We start from the raw sequence: 14379 nt of genomic DNA on the forward strand, positions 1-14379 counted from the left end.
GGGCTTTTCTACTTTTCATGTCGCTCTGCCAGCAAGGATGCTAAGAATGCATCTGAAGTTAGGAGGAAACACAGCCAGCACTACTGATCCCCACTGACCAAATGGATATCTCATGCCATATGTCATGTTTGGCAATAAAAGCTGTTGTAAAGGAGGAGAGGGCTTTTTGGAGCTATGGCAGTTGTCATCCCAAGAAACCATTATGTATAATGATCACTGTTCTTTTTCAAAATGGTCTGTTGATAGGATGCAGTGAATGAATTCTTTCCTTGCATGCACAGTTTTTGCTTTACCTAGTAAAGTGTCTTTATCTCAACCTCCTTTTTGTTGAACTTTTTCTGGGTCTGTTTAGCCTTGAGAAAAGAAGACTGAGAGGGGACCTGATCCAGGTTTATAAATATCTGAGGTGTGGCGGCCATAGCGGTGAGGCCAGTCTCTTTTCAGTGGTACGTGGAGACAGGACGAGGGGAAACGGACATAAGCTGCAGCATAGGAAGTTTCGCACGAATGTGCGTCAGAACTTCTTCACGGTGAGGGTGACAGAGCACTGGAACAGGCTGCCCAGGGAGGTTGTGGAGTCTCCTTCTCTGGAGATATTCAAGTCTCGCCTGGACGCCTACCTGTGCGACCTGGTGTAGGGAACCTGCTTTGGCAGGGGGGTTGGTCTCGATGATCTCTAGAGGTCCCTTCCAACCCCTACAATTCTGTGATTCTGTGATTCTGTGATTTTTCATTTCTAATTCTCTCCCCCATCTTACCTGGGGAAGAGTGAGTGAGCAACTGTGTGGCATTAACCTGCTTGTCAAGGCTAAACCACAATGTTTAATAGAATGAGGAAAGACTTAATACTAAAATCGTATTTCTTAAAGACACTGTAGAGCTCAGCCATTCAGCTGCAGGGGTAAGTTTAGATTGCAAGACGAGAAGGATAAAGTATTTGCAAAAGTAACATTTTGGCTGACATTTTTTTTTCTGTCATTGCCAAAAGTAACTCTAACCCTGAAACATAACTTTTACCATAGAATTGTTGTTGTTATTTCTGTCTGGCAGTGCAAATGAGAAAGATAGTGTCTTGTACTAGCTCTTCTGTATGTCCATTTTCTTCGATTTTTCCTCTCTTGAGTGGTCTTCTTGGTTGAACAAAAGTGAAAATTTCAATTCACACACAGTGTTGTACCTTTGCAAAATCTCAAAGTACTCAAATACTTTTCCTTCTTTTCCTTTTTCCATTTCAGATATTATTCAACAGTGTTTATATCTTACGATCTTAATCATAATAATGGAAACTTGTTTAATCCCAAAAGTAACAAATATGTCATATACAAATGTAAAATAAGTAGGCTGATTAATCTAGTAAATTTGACCTTGTTGGAAACTTAGTTATATATTAATATGAATGACAGCCTGAACTAGGCTGATAATGCTCTGTAGAACTCTTCTTGACATACATCAAGATTCTATTACACTACAACAAATGCTCTGTCAGTTTTTTTTTTTTTTTTTTGCAGTTTTATCTGAATAACCTTTCTCCAGCATCCTTCATTTCTAATTTTTACTATGATGTCAAGAAGCTTAGAGAATTCAAGATTTTTTTTTCTCCCACTGAATTACATTAATAACAAAAAGATGCTGTGAATACACAAGTCATATCTGAAATCTGTAAGCAGTTAACAATCTGTGTAACATGTGTAATAAATTGTTTTTCTTTGATTCAGGATGGATTACTAGGATTACAAACTTTAGAAAAATCTCCTAAGATTTCAAAACTGTGAAAAGATTGACTGTCTATAAAACAAGCACATTAAAATACAGGTGTCTAGTCTTCCCCAAATACTGACGTATATTCTGACACTGGCATTGACAGCTCATATATATTGACAGCGAAAGATGAAAGATTGAAAAATAGAAACAAAGAATCTTCTAGACACAGGTCCCCTGGCACCATAGTATTTGACAGTTCTAATTATCTTGACTAGAAGATGAATGTCTAAGAGCTTTCATGAGCTGGGATTTTGTACAGATTGTCAAAACTGTTATGTCTTATTAAAAGAGTACATTACTATCATTTCTCAGAATAAAGATTATCATTGTCAACATAACATGACATGAATGGTGTTAAAAACATCCTACCAATCAGATGAACTTTGCATTTTGATCTTGTATAAACTTGAAGTTATACCAGTGTCAGCGCTCAGTCGAGTTAGAGAGCTCTCACAGTTTCTTGTAGCATCAGAATAGTTCTCCTTCATTGTGTTCAACATACATCTTACATACCATTCACTTACAAACAAGAAATTCCTATTCCTCTAACAGATCTTATAATCAGTTAATTGGCCCTAGCTTCTCCCAAACAACAGTGATAAAGGATGAAAGGTTTCTTAAGTGTAACAAGATTAATAATGCATACAAAAAGAACCTCCTGTTCACCCTTAGATGCAAACAGACACCATTTTCTCTCTGTCTTACACTCCAGTCTCCCAAGGTTTCACAGTTATAGGATCCATCAAGAGTCTGATAAGCTCTTTGGTGACTCACTCACAGTTATATCTTCCCCCACACAACCGCTTAATTTTTGATGGCCTTTTCAGGAGAGCTACCTAGAACACAAGTTGTATTCTAGGGCAAAGAAAATAAATATAGTATCACAAATCCTGTATTTTTTACCAGCTTACCCATGAGTGGTTTTCCAACACTAAAGAACTCTCCATGCATTAATAGTTATATTTGTTTCCTCACAAGAGTCTTCTGAACTTTAATGATTTATCATGCTTTTATTTTTTTGGTGGCCCTGCCTGCGGCAGGGGGGTTGGAGTTTTATGATCCTTGTGGTCCTTTACAACTCAGGTAATTCTATGATTCTATGATTCCATGATTCTGTGATTTATAAACCTTATTTAAGTTGTTGAATAGCATTTTCTAGTGTAACTCAGATAAGAATATGTATAAAACGGTTTCCTATACAGTCTTCTGAGATGTTTTCCAAGGTAGCTATTATTCAGAGACCAAATGGACATTTCGGAGGGAAATGCTGAGTTAGTGGCTGTATAGACACTTAGTTACTGGCCAGGGTCAGCTCAGTATATCTTCTCGATTTATGTTACTTATCTTAATTAAATGCTTGTTTAAAAAGCCATTTTAAGCTCCTGATTTATATCTCAAAATATGTCCTTGGATGCACTGAGTACTTACGGGCTGGGTACATGGAGCAGATCATACACAGTACCATCATCTGGCAAGTACAGGACAATGATTGGACCTAGTCAGCATATATGTTGGAAAGGCAGGTCTTTCTTGAGTAACCTAGTCTCCTTCTGTGACAAGATTACCCACTTATTGGATGAGGAAAATACTGTAAATGTGTTTTACTTGGATTTTAGCAAGGTATTGGATTCTGTTTTTCACAGCGACTTTCTGAAGAAACTAGATGCTCATAGATTTAATAGATATGCTGTTCAATGGGTAAAATAAAATAACCTGTAGAAGGCTACTGATCAGTAGCATGAAACTATTAGCTTTTACACGGGTTTTGCCTGTTGTAGTTGAATGTTGCTTTGCATTTTCCTTCCAGCCAGATTACTGAAAATTATCAGTTTTTGAAAAAAGTTGCTATCTCTGTCATTAGATACTGTCTCATCCTACTCAGGGGGTTTTGAGGGAGGTGAATAATTTTCTTTCTCCTTAGACACTCCTCCCCTAGTCAGCAGGGGTCATTATTGTGAAGTCATCCAAGGCTCAGAAGAATAATACACATCAATTTATTGAGAGCTTTCTCAATAACAACTAATACTCCACTTGGAAGTAAAAATGTCTGATTTTCTAATTACGATTAATAAGTGTTACAGGTAAAATAATATTAGACAACATCTACTGCAAAGAGTAAAAGAATAAAAGAAGAGAAAGAAAAGATAGAAAATGGGGGGAGACCACTCTTTCATCCAGGAGTGTCTTGGTGTCAGGTGCTGATCTTCAGTACTGGTGGGTCACCTGAGGTTATGCTGGTCAGCTGAAAACTAAGAATGACTTTACAAACTCTTATATTCCAAAGTGGTCAAGCCTGCTTTTCTGGAGTGACAGCTTCTGGCCTCAGTACGAACTCATTTTTCCTGTCTTCCACGCATTGCAAGTTTAAGTCAGCAGATAAATGGAAGCAGAGAGATGCCAGCCTTCACAGGATACAATGGTATGTTCTCACAGTCTCTTTTATCAAGCTGGAATCATTTGCTCCCAGGCCAAGTGTTCAGCCAATAAAACACTCCTAGGCTTTCCCATTTGAAGGTAGACCACAAAAGAAATGCTTTCAAATGTAAAACTGTCCACAAAGCGATGTTGATTGTCTCATGTCAATTTGAGACATTCCTTACCAGTCTCAGACAGATACTACTATGCAAAGGGGACAGTTAATTATTACAGACTTACAGAAATCTCTATTGTTTCTGTATACAGACAGTGAAAAGAGAGGGAACAATTATTATCATAGAATCACAGAATTGTAGGATTTGGAAGGGATCTATGGAAATCATCTAGTCCAATGCCCTGGTAAAGCAGATACTCTACAGTAGTTTACACAGGAAAGTGTTCAGGTAGGTTTTGAATATCTCTGGAGAAGGAGATTCCAGTGGCAGCCTATTCCAGTGCTCTGTCACCCTTGAGGTAAAGAATTTTTTCCTAATGTTCATATGGAACTTCCTCTGTTCCAGTATGTCTGCATTACCTCTTCTTCTGTTGCTGAGCACCATTGAAAAGATTCTGGCCCTATCCATTTGACACCCACACTTTAGATACTTACAAGCATTGATAGGAGCCCTTTTTAGTCTTATCCAGGCTGAAGACTCCCAGGTCTCTCAGCCTTTCCTTGTATGGGAGATGCTTCAGAGCAATAATCGTCTATCGGGCGCAGATTATCCATGAAAGTCTTTAGCATCACCTACATCTCTTCTCTAGGTGGAGACGGTGACAAGTTGCTTGCCTCAGCAATCAGTACTGAGATTGGCACTATTTAATATTTTTGTTGTCACATGGGCTGTAGGATTGAGTGCACCCTCAGCAGGCTAGCTAATTACATCAGCTGCATGGTTTGGGCAACACAGTGGAGGGAAGGACTGTATCTAGTGGGACCCTCGCAGACTTGGAAGATGGATCTATGAGAACCTTACAAAGATCAGCGATACCAAGTGCAAGATCCTTCACTTGAGTTGAGGCAGTTCCAAACCACAGATTAAAGCTGGGAGGAGAATGGGTCAATAGCAGCCCAGAGAAGAACTTGGGGGTGTTGATGAAGAATGAAATAGGAGCCAGCAATATACTCTTTCAGCCCAGAAAATCAATCATATCCTGGGCTGCATCAAAAAAAGTGTGAACAAGAGGCTGAGGAATTTGACTCTCCTGTTCTAATACACTCTTATTTGGCCCCACCTGGAGTGCTACATTCAGCTCTTGGTCTGCAGCATATAGAAAACATAGATCTGTTGGAGTGAATCCCCAGGAAGATAATCAGAGACCTGGCACATCTATCATTTGAAGAAAGGGTGAAGATTGTTTCACCTAGAGAAGAAATGTCTTACAATATGCAGAGTCTACAGGAAAGATGGGGAGGATCTCTTTATCAGAGAGCAGAGTGATAGGGCAAGAAGTAACGGTTTTAAACTGAAAGAGGATGGATTTAGACTAGATATCCAATATTATTTAAAATTCTATTTTGTGTTATCTTTTTAATGCCTATTTGTTTTCTAAATTAAATTAAAAATATTTATCTAACTCTACAAACATGAAGATGACTAAATATATAAATTGTTGACAAGTGTACAGAAATGTCAAAGCAGCTCTTTTTTTATTATTATTTTTTATATTCAACTTCTTCATATAATCAAATGACTCATTTTTCTCTTCATTATGGAGGTCTGACTTGAAGAAGATCTAATACATAAAATGAACCAGCAAAGATTTATTTCCATTAGGTTTATAACTCAAAATCTTTAAACAATTTCTGTTTATGCATGAAAACATGACACATAATCTTCCCAAACATGCATAGCTTCACAGTCAATAATAAAAGAAGAAATTAAGTTTATATTTACCATTGCATTGATTTACAGCAACTGATTTTGAATATGATTAATTCAGCAACTGTATCAGTTGAAGATTTCTTGATTAATGGAGAAAAATAGTTGTTCCTGCTGTAAGCACTGTGGTTATGAATTGGGGTTCTATCCTCCCATTAGCTATATGTGTGCAAATCCTGAAAGCAGTACACATGAATCTAATGGAAAGACAAATAAAAATACATGTTTAGATATAACTCTTTTCAAGCAATTTTAGGATCATTAATTCATTTAATAAGAGCATTGTTAACAGTCTCCATCAGTCAAAGAAGCTGTAAGTCTTAGAGACCTTATTGTTATGGCTGATTTTTTAACTGAAGTTGTGTTTAATGTATAGTTTAATGTCAGTTATAAGATATTTGTTTCACAGAGATGTGGGATGGAATATATTGGGATTGTGTGAGAAGGTGTGGTAAAGGGGGAGGCTATAAGGTTGGCATTTCTGAGGAGAGGCTTAGGCCACCAGTGCTGGAAATAAATGGTTCTAGCCATCTCCAACAGCCACACTGCAAGCTAGAACACCGAATAGGGTAGCATTTCTGGGAAAGAAAGTGTGTTGAATAAAAAATTTTGCACAGCAATGAGGAGTGAAGAAAATAAGTATGAAAAACAACCCCAGCATTCAAGACCAGAGAAGAAGGATGTGGAAGAGCTGGTTTGTAAGCTGGAGAAGAGATTCTCCTGTAAATTATGAAGGACCTGGTGCTGGAGTAAATTCATTCTCTGATGGAACTGTAGGACAGAGGTGGTCTATGCTGGAACAGTCTTAACCTGAACTATTATGAACTAACTATAAGCCTCTCTTTTCTATCTTTCCTGCACTGCTCCAGGGATAGAGAAGCAGGAAAAAGAGTGAAGTAGACTTTGTAGGGAAAAAAAAAAAAAAAAAAAAAAAAAGTGGGAATGCAGGGAAGATACTCATTTATTTTTACTTCTCGTAGTCTAACTTTACTTAAGTGATTGTCAACAAATTACATAACTTTTTCCTAAATCAAATCAGTTTTTCTTGTGATGATAACTAGTAAGTGATCTCACTGTCTCAATCCATGCACTTTTTAATCAAATCTGCTCTGTCTCCCTTTGAGGAAGGGACTGAGAGAGAGAGCAACTCTCCGTCAGGGGGGAGGGCTGGAGTTTGGTTGCAAACCAAGAGCAAGCCACTACACGTATTCGCATTTAGGAATGTATTTCCTGTTTGTTTTTGTGATAATGTTATGGTCTTCAAGACACATACAGGGAAAAGATGAAAGTACTTTGTAAGAATTATTTCAGCCTGAAAATAAACAATCTATAATTGCTGGAAATTAGATGATATATAAAGTTTTCCAGCAACACATTACTATATACCTCCAATTAGAAAAAGCACCTTAATAAAAAAAATATTTAGGTGAAACTCTTCAACTAAGTCCAACAGTTAAATTTTTATAGAACTCTTTCAGAAGTGGAATGAATTCAGGAAACAAAACAGAAGGCTGTAGTAAAAAAAAAAAAAAAAAAAAAAAAAAAAATTGGGTGAATTTTCTAATTTAGGTTTCTGGAACGAGAACACGGGCTTTGAAGATGCTTGAAAATCCTTTTCACTCTATTTTGGCAATTATATATTTCTAGCAGCACTAACAGCAAGTTGCTATTTAAAGTCTTCAAAAACTTTCTATGTTAAACTACTAGCTTAAAATAATAGTATATTCCATATTTTAGCACACCTTGAAGAGATACAGTTGCAGTCACACTTTTGTAGGAAAGTAAATTATCATGTAGATGTGTATAAATTTCACAGTATGTGAGAACTATCAAGGTAGTAATTAATTAAAATGCATGAGGAATACAAATTAAGTGCACAGTTTGATCTTGTTATTTTCTTAAATAAATATTCTGTTAATTGAGCAAATAAAACAATCCTACTTCATGCAGTTCAATTAAAGTAAATTAAATTTATTGTATCTATTTATAGAATTAAACACTGATTTTCTCAAAAAATTCTTATCAGTAATAAATTGTATTAGTAGATGACAGAACGCGAAGCTTTTCACTTCTTAGTTCTACTTACGATTAAATGAAAATTATTTCAGAAATGACAGACAATTAGTTATTGACTGAGCTGCTTTATAAAAGTAAGAAACCTTGAAATGCTGATCTACATATTCAAAACGACACTGCATAAATTAATAAAATTGTATTAACTGGAGGCCATTTACTGTAGTAGTATTAGAATTCTTACTTGTCATCTTTTGCCAACTATGAAATGTCGATTCAAAACATAGTTTCTGTCTCAATATAGCTTCTATATATCTATCTGTCTATCTATCTATCTATCTATCTATCTGTCTATCATCTATCTATCTATCTATCTATCTGTCTGTGTTTTTATATCTCTGTGCGCATGAATACATGCACAACTTTGCTACTATTTGGATGTGTAAACAGGAAAGTGGTAACCATGTTCCTCAAATTCTATCAGAGATCTTGAGTCCTCAAATTCATATTAAAGACTAGGCATATCCTTTTCCAGTTTTGTTTTTGTTTGTTTGTTTGTTTGTTTTGCTGGTTTGAACCAAGGAACAAATGAACATGTATCTATGGCAGATCCCATAAATCTATTCCCTATTTTATACGTTCATTACCCAACTATTTCTGATTCACAAGCAAAAATATTTTTTTCTTCAAAAGAAATTTTAATAACTTTCATACTTTTCTCCACTGAGTAGAAATTGCAGTGTTCTAACATAGTGACAGATGGCAAAATTAATGCCTGTGTACTTAAGCCATAATCTGAAAGAGGAAAGAAAAAAGAAAGAAAACAAACAAACAAAAACAACTATGAATTAACTATTAGTTTCTCTTTTTTTTTTTTTTTTTTTTTTTTTAATCTTACTTTCTGCCGAAGTTGTAACTGGATAAATTTGAGGTAATCTAAACTACACTTATGCAAAAAAAAAAAAATAATATATATATATATATATATATCATAAATCAGTTCCTTAATGTACAGTAGCCAACTGATTGATAAACAAGCATGCAATTTCATAACTTTATAATTATTGTTTTAAAAAAATATGTAATTTGAATTTTTTGCTTGTGAATGGTGAAAATTTTCTTGGCCTTTTCTTGGGTGAAAATATTTCATCTCTGGGTTCCTAAGTTTTAAAGGATTCTGTCTTTCTTACACAACACTAAGTAACTGTTTAGGCAGTCATTTCTGATTACCTACTAACCTGTTAAAAAATGCTAAAGATAATGCCAGTTTAACAGAATTTATATTTTCAACTTTTTGTCTGTCTAGAAAAAATAGCATTGATACTTAGATTTTTTTTAATGAGGAAGAAATCTTGGAATCTTAATAACGGCACAATTTGAACAATACCACTCAATTCAGTCAGACAGCTTACTACTTATTCTTCTGAGAAGAAGGTTTTCTTCTGTACCACATGGTGTCATGCTCAGCAATAAAAACTGGAGGAAAAGGAATGTTTGGAATCATGAAGTTTGTTTTCTCAAGAAAAACCACATGCACGATGAGCCCAACTTTCGTGGAAACTGATAAATATCTTTGCCAATTGGAATTAGTGAAAGAATTCCTTATTTTCCTTGCAGTTTTGCTTTGTCTATTAAGTTGTCTTTATCTTACCCAGAAATTCTCTCAATTTTACTTTTCTGACTCTTTCTCCTATCGTGCTGCAGAATGTATGAGCAAATGGCTGTGAGGTTCTTGTCCACTTGAGGTAACCTACAAAAGACACAAATTTGTGAAACATCAATTAACTCATTTAGAGTAAAAATTAAGCTATGGAAAAAAATAACGCTTTTTTTTTTTTTTTCTCCCCTCAAATGCTCATTAGATGATAATCAATTCTTATTAAAGTATTTTAATATTTAACTGATTTTGCTATTAAAATTTCATTGTCGGTATTGTTTTTATAATCTCATAAAATATGTTAAGATGTAATGAGATATAATATCAGGTGAAAATATAATTAGAAAAAGTTGACAAACTTTTGGTCTCAGTCTGTTTTTATCACATTTTATAATTGTAAACACCTAAATCTTTCACTGTTGCTCTTGTTGATAGATTGAAGAGCTTTCTATCTTGAAGAAATAAGTACACAGATTGTGATCTGTAAGATATTATTCTGTTAACATCAGTGTCTCAAAGCTTGCTGGGGACACAGATGGACTTATACAAGTCCAGGCAAGTCCTAGGCAAAGGTGGTGAAATCCTTTGTCTGAAGGACATAGATGAACAAGTCCAGGCAAGTCCTGGGCAAAGGTGGTGAAATCCTTTGTCTGGAGAACTTTGATGGACAAGGCCAGGGGCAAGGAGAAGAAGATAAGCTGCAGCTAAATAGCTGTGAAGCGGTCTTTTGTGTGGACTTACCTCAGGATGATGGCCATCTCGGGGGATACTCACATGAGTCTTGCTCAAGCGCCCAAGGGGTGTCACGTAGGCAGGAGGAAAAGGAGGATAAAAGGAGGAACCGAAAACCACGAGGGTAGGTGTCTGCCATCAGATCCCTCACCACGGAATTCCTGCGTGCTGGCGGACTCCCTTGGGCCTGCTACCTGAGTCCTGCTGCTTCCTCCTGGATCGGCTCCGCGACTTCTTTCTGCCACCTGCTTGCTGCCCAAGGCCGGCCACGCTGCTTCTCTCTCCCCCCCTGCTGCTTCTACCTCAGACCATCGAAACGTCGTGCAACGGGACCGCTGCTGGATCCTGGTGGTGACTATCCCCGCTTTACGCAATTCTTGCTTCTTTCCTCTCTTTTCTATCGCCCTCCTTCCCTTCCCCGTCTCCTTGATTAGGATTATAATAAACTGGTCGGACCAACATTTGAACCGTTGTTTCTTAATCTCACGCTGGGTATATAATATTAAAAGAACCTCATCTCCCTCCTATAAATCGGAGCGAGACATGATCAAGTCACCCCTTGCAGTTCTGGTAACTTAAATTTTGACTTCTTTGAATATTTTGTTATAGCCTTCTGAATGTGCTTCTGAAACTCTTCAGTTACTCAGCATGGGCCTTAATTATTAATCGATTAGTGAGTGAGCTATATCTATATTGTCTTTTCAAGACAACGCCAGTTCAGTGTGGAGGAGTGTTATAAAGCCCTTCTGATCCTCACTTTAAATTCAATATGATAAATTGCAATCAAGAGTGAGGGGAAAAAAAAAAAAAAGTCAAGGTTTAGAAGACCTTCAGTATCTCCAACAACTTTTTTATATTAAGTGGATATCAACAAGGTATCTCATTCAATGATAAGCACCTGCTAATATGCTGAAACTGCTGTTCAGCGGAGGGCTGTAATAATTGTAATACTTAATTAGCTGTGTTGATCTGAAAATAAACAAGTGATTGGGCATGGCTATCCTGACAATTTATATTTACTTGGCCATAGTCTGCTGGTTTGAAAACACAGATTATTTTTTTCTGATTTTCCAAGCTCTTTTTCTTCTCTGCTCATCAGGCGGGTCTTGTGGTCAGTCAATACTTCCAATTCCCTAGTTCTGTAACAGGTACCCTGTAGCACATCTTAGTCAAGAGATGGCATTTTGTAGAAGAGTAAAAGAAGAGGCAAAGGACATACTTGTAACATATCATCTTGAATTAAAACCAATATAATTTAGGGAGACTTTTTTTCCTTAGAAATATTTCACAATCAGAATCATACTTCTTACATTTGAAAAGCGTATGTTACTCGACATATTCCCTACAAAAATTTCAATACAAATTTAGTGTCTTTAGTGTAAATGGTTTACAATTTAATGTGATAATTACAAAACACCTAAATCAAACGTAACACTGTGGTCACTAAATTATGTCACTCAGTGATGGAAAAAAAATAAAGGAAAAGACTCCTTAGCAGGAGAACAGGGGAAAATGGTTTCAAACTTCAAGAAGGGAGATTTAGATTTTATATTTGAAAAAGGGATTTTTATGGTAAATATAGTGAAAAACTGGAACAGTTTTGCTCAAAGAGGGAAAATTTATCATGACATTGGATGGTTAACTAAACATAAACATGTTATAAGCAGTTTAGAAGCATATGTATAGATGACAAATAGATCAGAAATAACATTCCTATGTGCTGTTTTAATGAAGTTTATAAAGTAAGTATACATTCTCTCCCACTGCCTACTGAAATACTTCAATAAATACGTAGTTGAAGTGAATACAAAGATCCACAGTGCTGGTTGCAGATCAGTACACCAGTTAGGGAACTGGATATAGTCATGAGGACACTGTTTAAAGAGCTGATAAATCTGGCTGTTCCAACCTTGAAAGCAATCCTTTGATGGACTGAAAATCATTAACAATGTGTAATTGTCGTTTGCTACTTCTTAATCAGTATTGAGTATTATCAGTACATATAGAAAATAGGTAGCACTTAACAAGCTTTCCTAAATTAGCTATAAGCATACAGTACAAGAGAACTCAAGCTTTCACTTAGCATTTGTGGCAATGATCACTGATCTTTGTTAGTCACAAAAATCTAGGTGACCATCTTTTAATCTGGAAGCTGGAGGTGAAGTGTTTTTCTTGTGAATTTTCTTTATTCTCAATTCTTAGTTCTTTATTCTTTTATTTTTTCATTCTTCATTCTTTATTATTTATTCACCTTTCCTATTCCATCACTGATGCTTTGTACTCTTCTGTCCGTAACCCCGAAAGAGAAAGTGTCTCATCAAGTCTTGATAATATATTTTGGCAATCAGAGATTATTATGGTTTCTCTTGTTTTACAAGATAATTCTTTTTCTTTCAGTTACTCTGTTGATATCAGTTTTGCAAGATTGCTTTGTTTTTACCAGACTTCTTTACTGTTACTTTGTTCTTCCATATTTCACCTTTCTCACACGTTTTTCTAATGACATTTTTTTCACTTGTCAATTGTTCTTCTGTTTATTAACAGTAGCTGATATGAAAGTAATGCCTCCTATTTTATTACGTTGATCTATGACGTCGGAAGTGGATGTTGGTTCTACATCAGTAGAGGCTGAACCTTCCCCCCAATATACTGGTAAATTTTATTGCCTTGCAATGGATGACAGCAGAGAGGCAGTCTGGCAAAATGGCATCTGACATGTAAGTGGGAATAAAGCAAAGGTGTGGAACTGAATTGTAGGAATATTCGCACATGCTGACATTTGTCAACACTCTCTGAACATTTATGAAGACCATATTGTTGGGGGATGGCTGCGAGAGCGTTGCGGCCATGAGACTGTGTACGAGCATAGCTGGTGCGGCAGCACAGAGTGCATACCCATGAGAAAACATTAGGAGTTAAGATGGGAGACACAACATCCTTGGGGCAGCATGTAAACAGCAGGCCCATATCCACAGCTGTGCTCTGTGGATATGTGGGAGGCTGATAAGCAGATGAGCTCAGTGGCAGGTGTGAATGCTGGCTGAGCATTGGTTGAAGCTAGGCAGCCCACCTGGCTGCCCACCTTGTGCACCAAGAGTAATTGAACACGTGTATTGGAATCATATATAAACCCTGTGTGTGCAACAATAAAGTGAAGCTTGATCACTCATATTGAGTACTGTCGTGCTTCCCCGCTTGAGAACAATCTGATTAGGACACTATCCTCGGCACCAAATAGCGGATGTTGGCAAAGTTGGGGGCTTTGGCACCATCTGCACCCCCCGCTGCTGACGCGGCAGATGACAGTGATAATGACGAGCCGGATCTATTTCCTTCCGATCTGGAGGGGGGAATTGGGGACGGAGCCACAGCCTCAGTGCCGACTATGTTGGAAGGGCTGCCGGGGGCTGGAGTAATCAAACCTCCATGGGCCCTGATAGGCAAACCACCATCACGGAAGGCCTTTCCTTCCCATCTTGATTGGACGGTGGTAGCTCAGGAGGCTATGAGTGCAGGGGACATGGGCGTAGTGGAAATCGTAAATCAGGCGTTCCCCGTGCGCTTTGAGTTAAATGATGATGGCAGCAGACGGGGTTCATGTGCCTATCGACTGGAAACTACTGTCCCAACTTAGGGCCACGGTCAATGAGAGTGGTTTGCATGGCAAGCCCACGAAGCAAATGCTAAATTACATCTGGGTTTATGGAGTTCTTGTTCCAGAAGACATCAAGGTTATTGTCCGGATGATCATGAGTCAGTCGGAATAATTACTCTGTCAGGCCCATTGGCAGAGATTATGTGAAATGAATGCTAATACCCCGAGGGCAGCCGCTGATCCCATGTTTGGAGTGATGGTACAGCAGTTGATGGGCACAGGACCCTTTGCTGTACCAGATATACAGGTTCACTTAGGCCCTG

The 14379-nt window shown here is 37.2% G+C and overlaps 2 long non-coding RNA genes across 2 annotated transcripts; one reads left to right on the forward strand and one right to left on the reverse strand.

Annotated features, from left to right (window-relative positions):
- Positions 1-5820: 5820 nt before the first annotated feature.
- On the reverse strand, positions 5821-10602 carry LOC146545698 (uncharacterized). The gene is made up of 3 exons (XR_014880880.1): positions 10471-10602; positions 9724-9822; positions 5821-6256 (listed from the first exon to the last, which is right to left on the reverse strand). It is a non-coding gene; the product is annotated as an uncharacterized LOC146545698 (long non-coding RNA).
- A 61-nt stretch (positions 10603-10663) lies between these two features.
- Positions 10664-13630, forward strand: LOC146545699 (uncharacterized). The gene is made up of 2 exons (XR_014880881.1): positions 10664-10812; positions 13006-13630. It is a non-coding gene; the product is annotated as an uncharacterized LOC146545699 (long non-coding RNA).
- Positions 13631-14379: the final 749 nt, after the last annotated feature.

This window comes from Meleagris gallopavo, chromosome 1, assembly GCF_905368555.1.
Source record: "Meleagris gallopavo chromosome 1, MGAL_WU_HG_1.1, whole genome shotgun sequence".
In the NCBI taxonomy this organism is placed as follows: domain Eukaryota; kingdom Metazoa; phylum Chordata; class Aves; order Galliformes; family Phasianidae; genus Meleagris; species Meleagris gallopavo.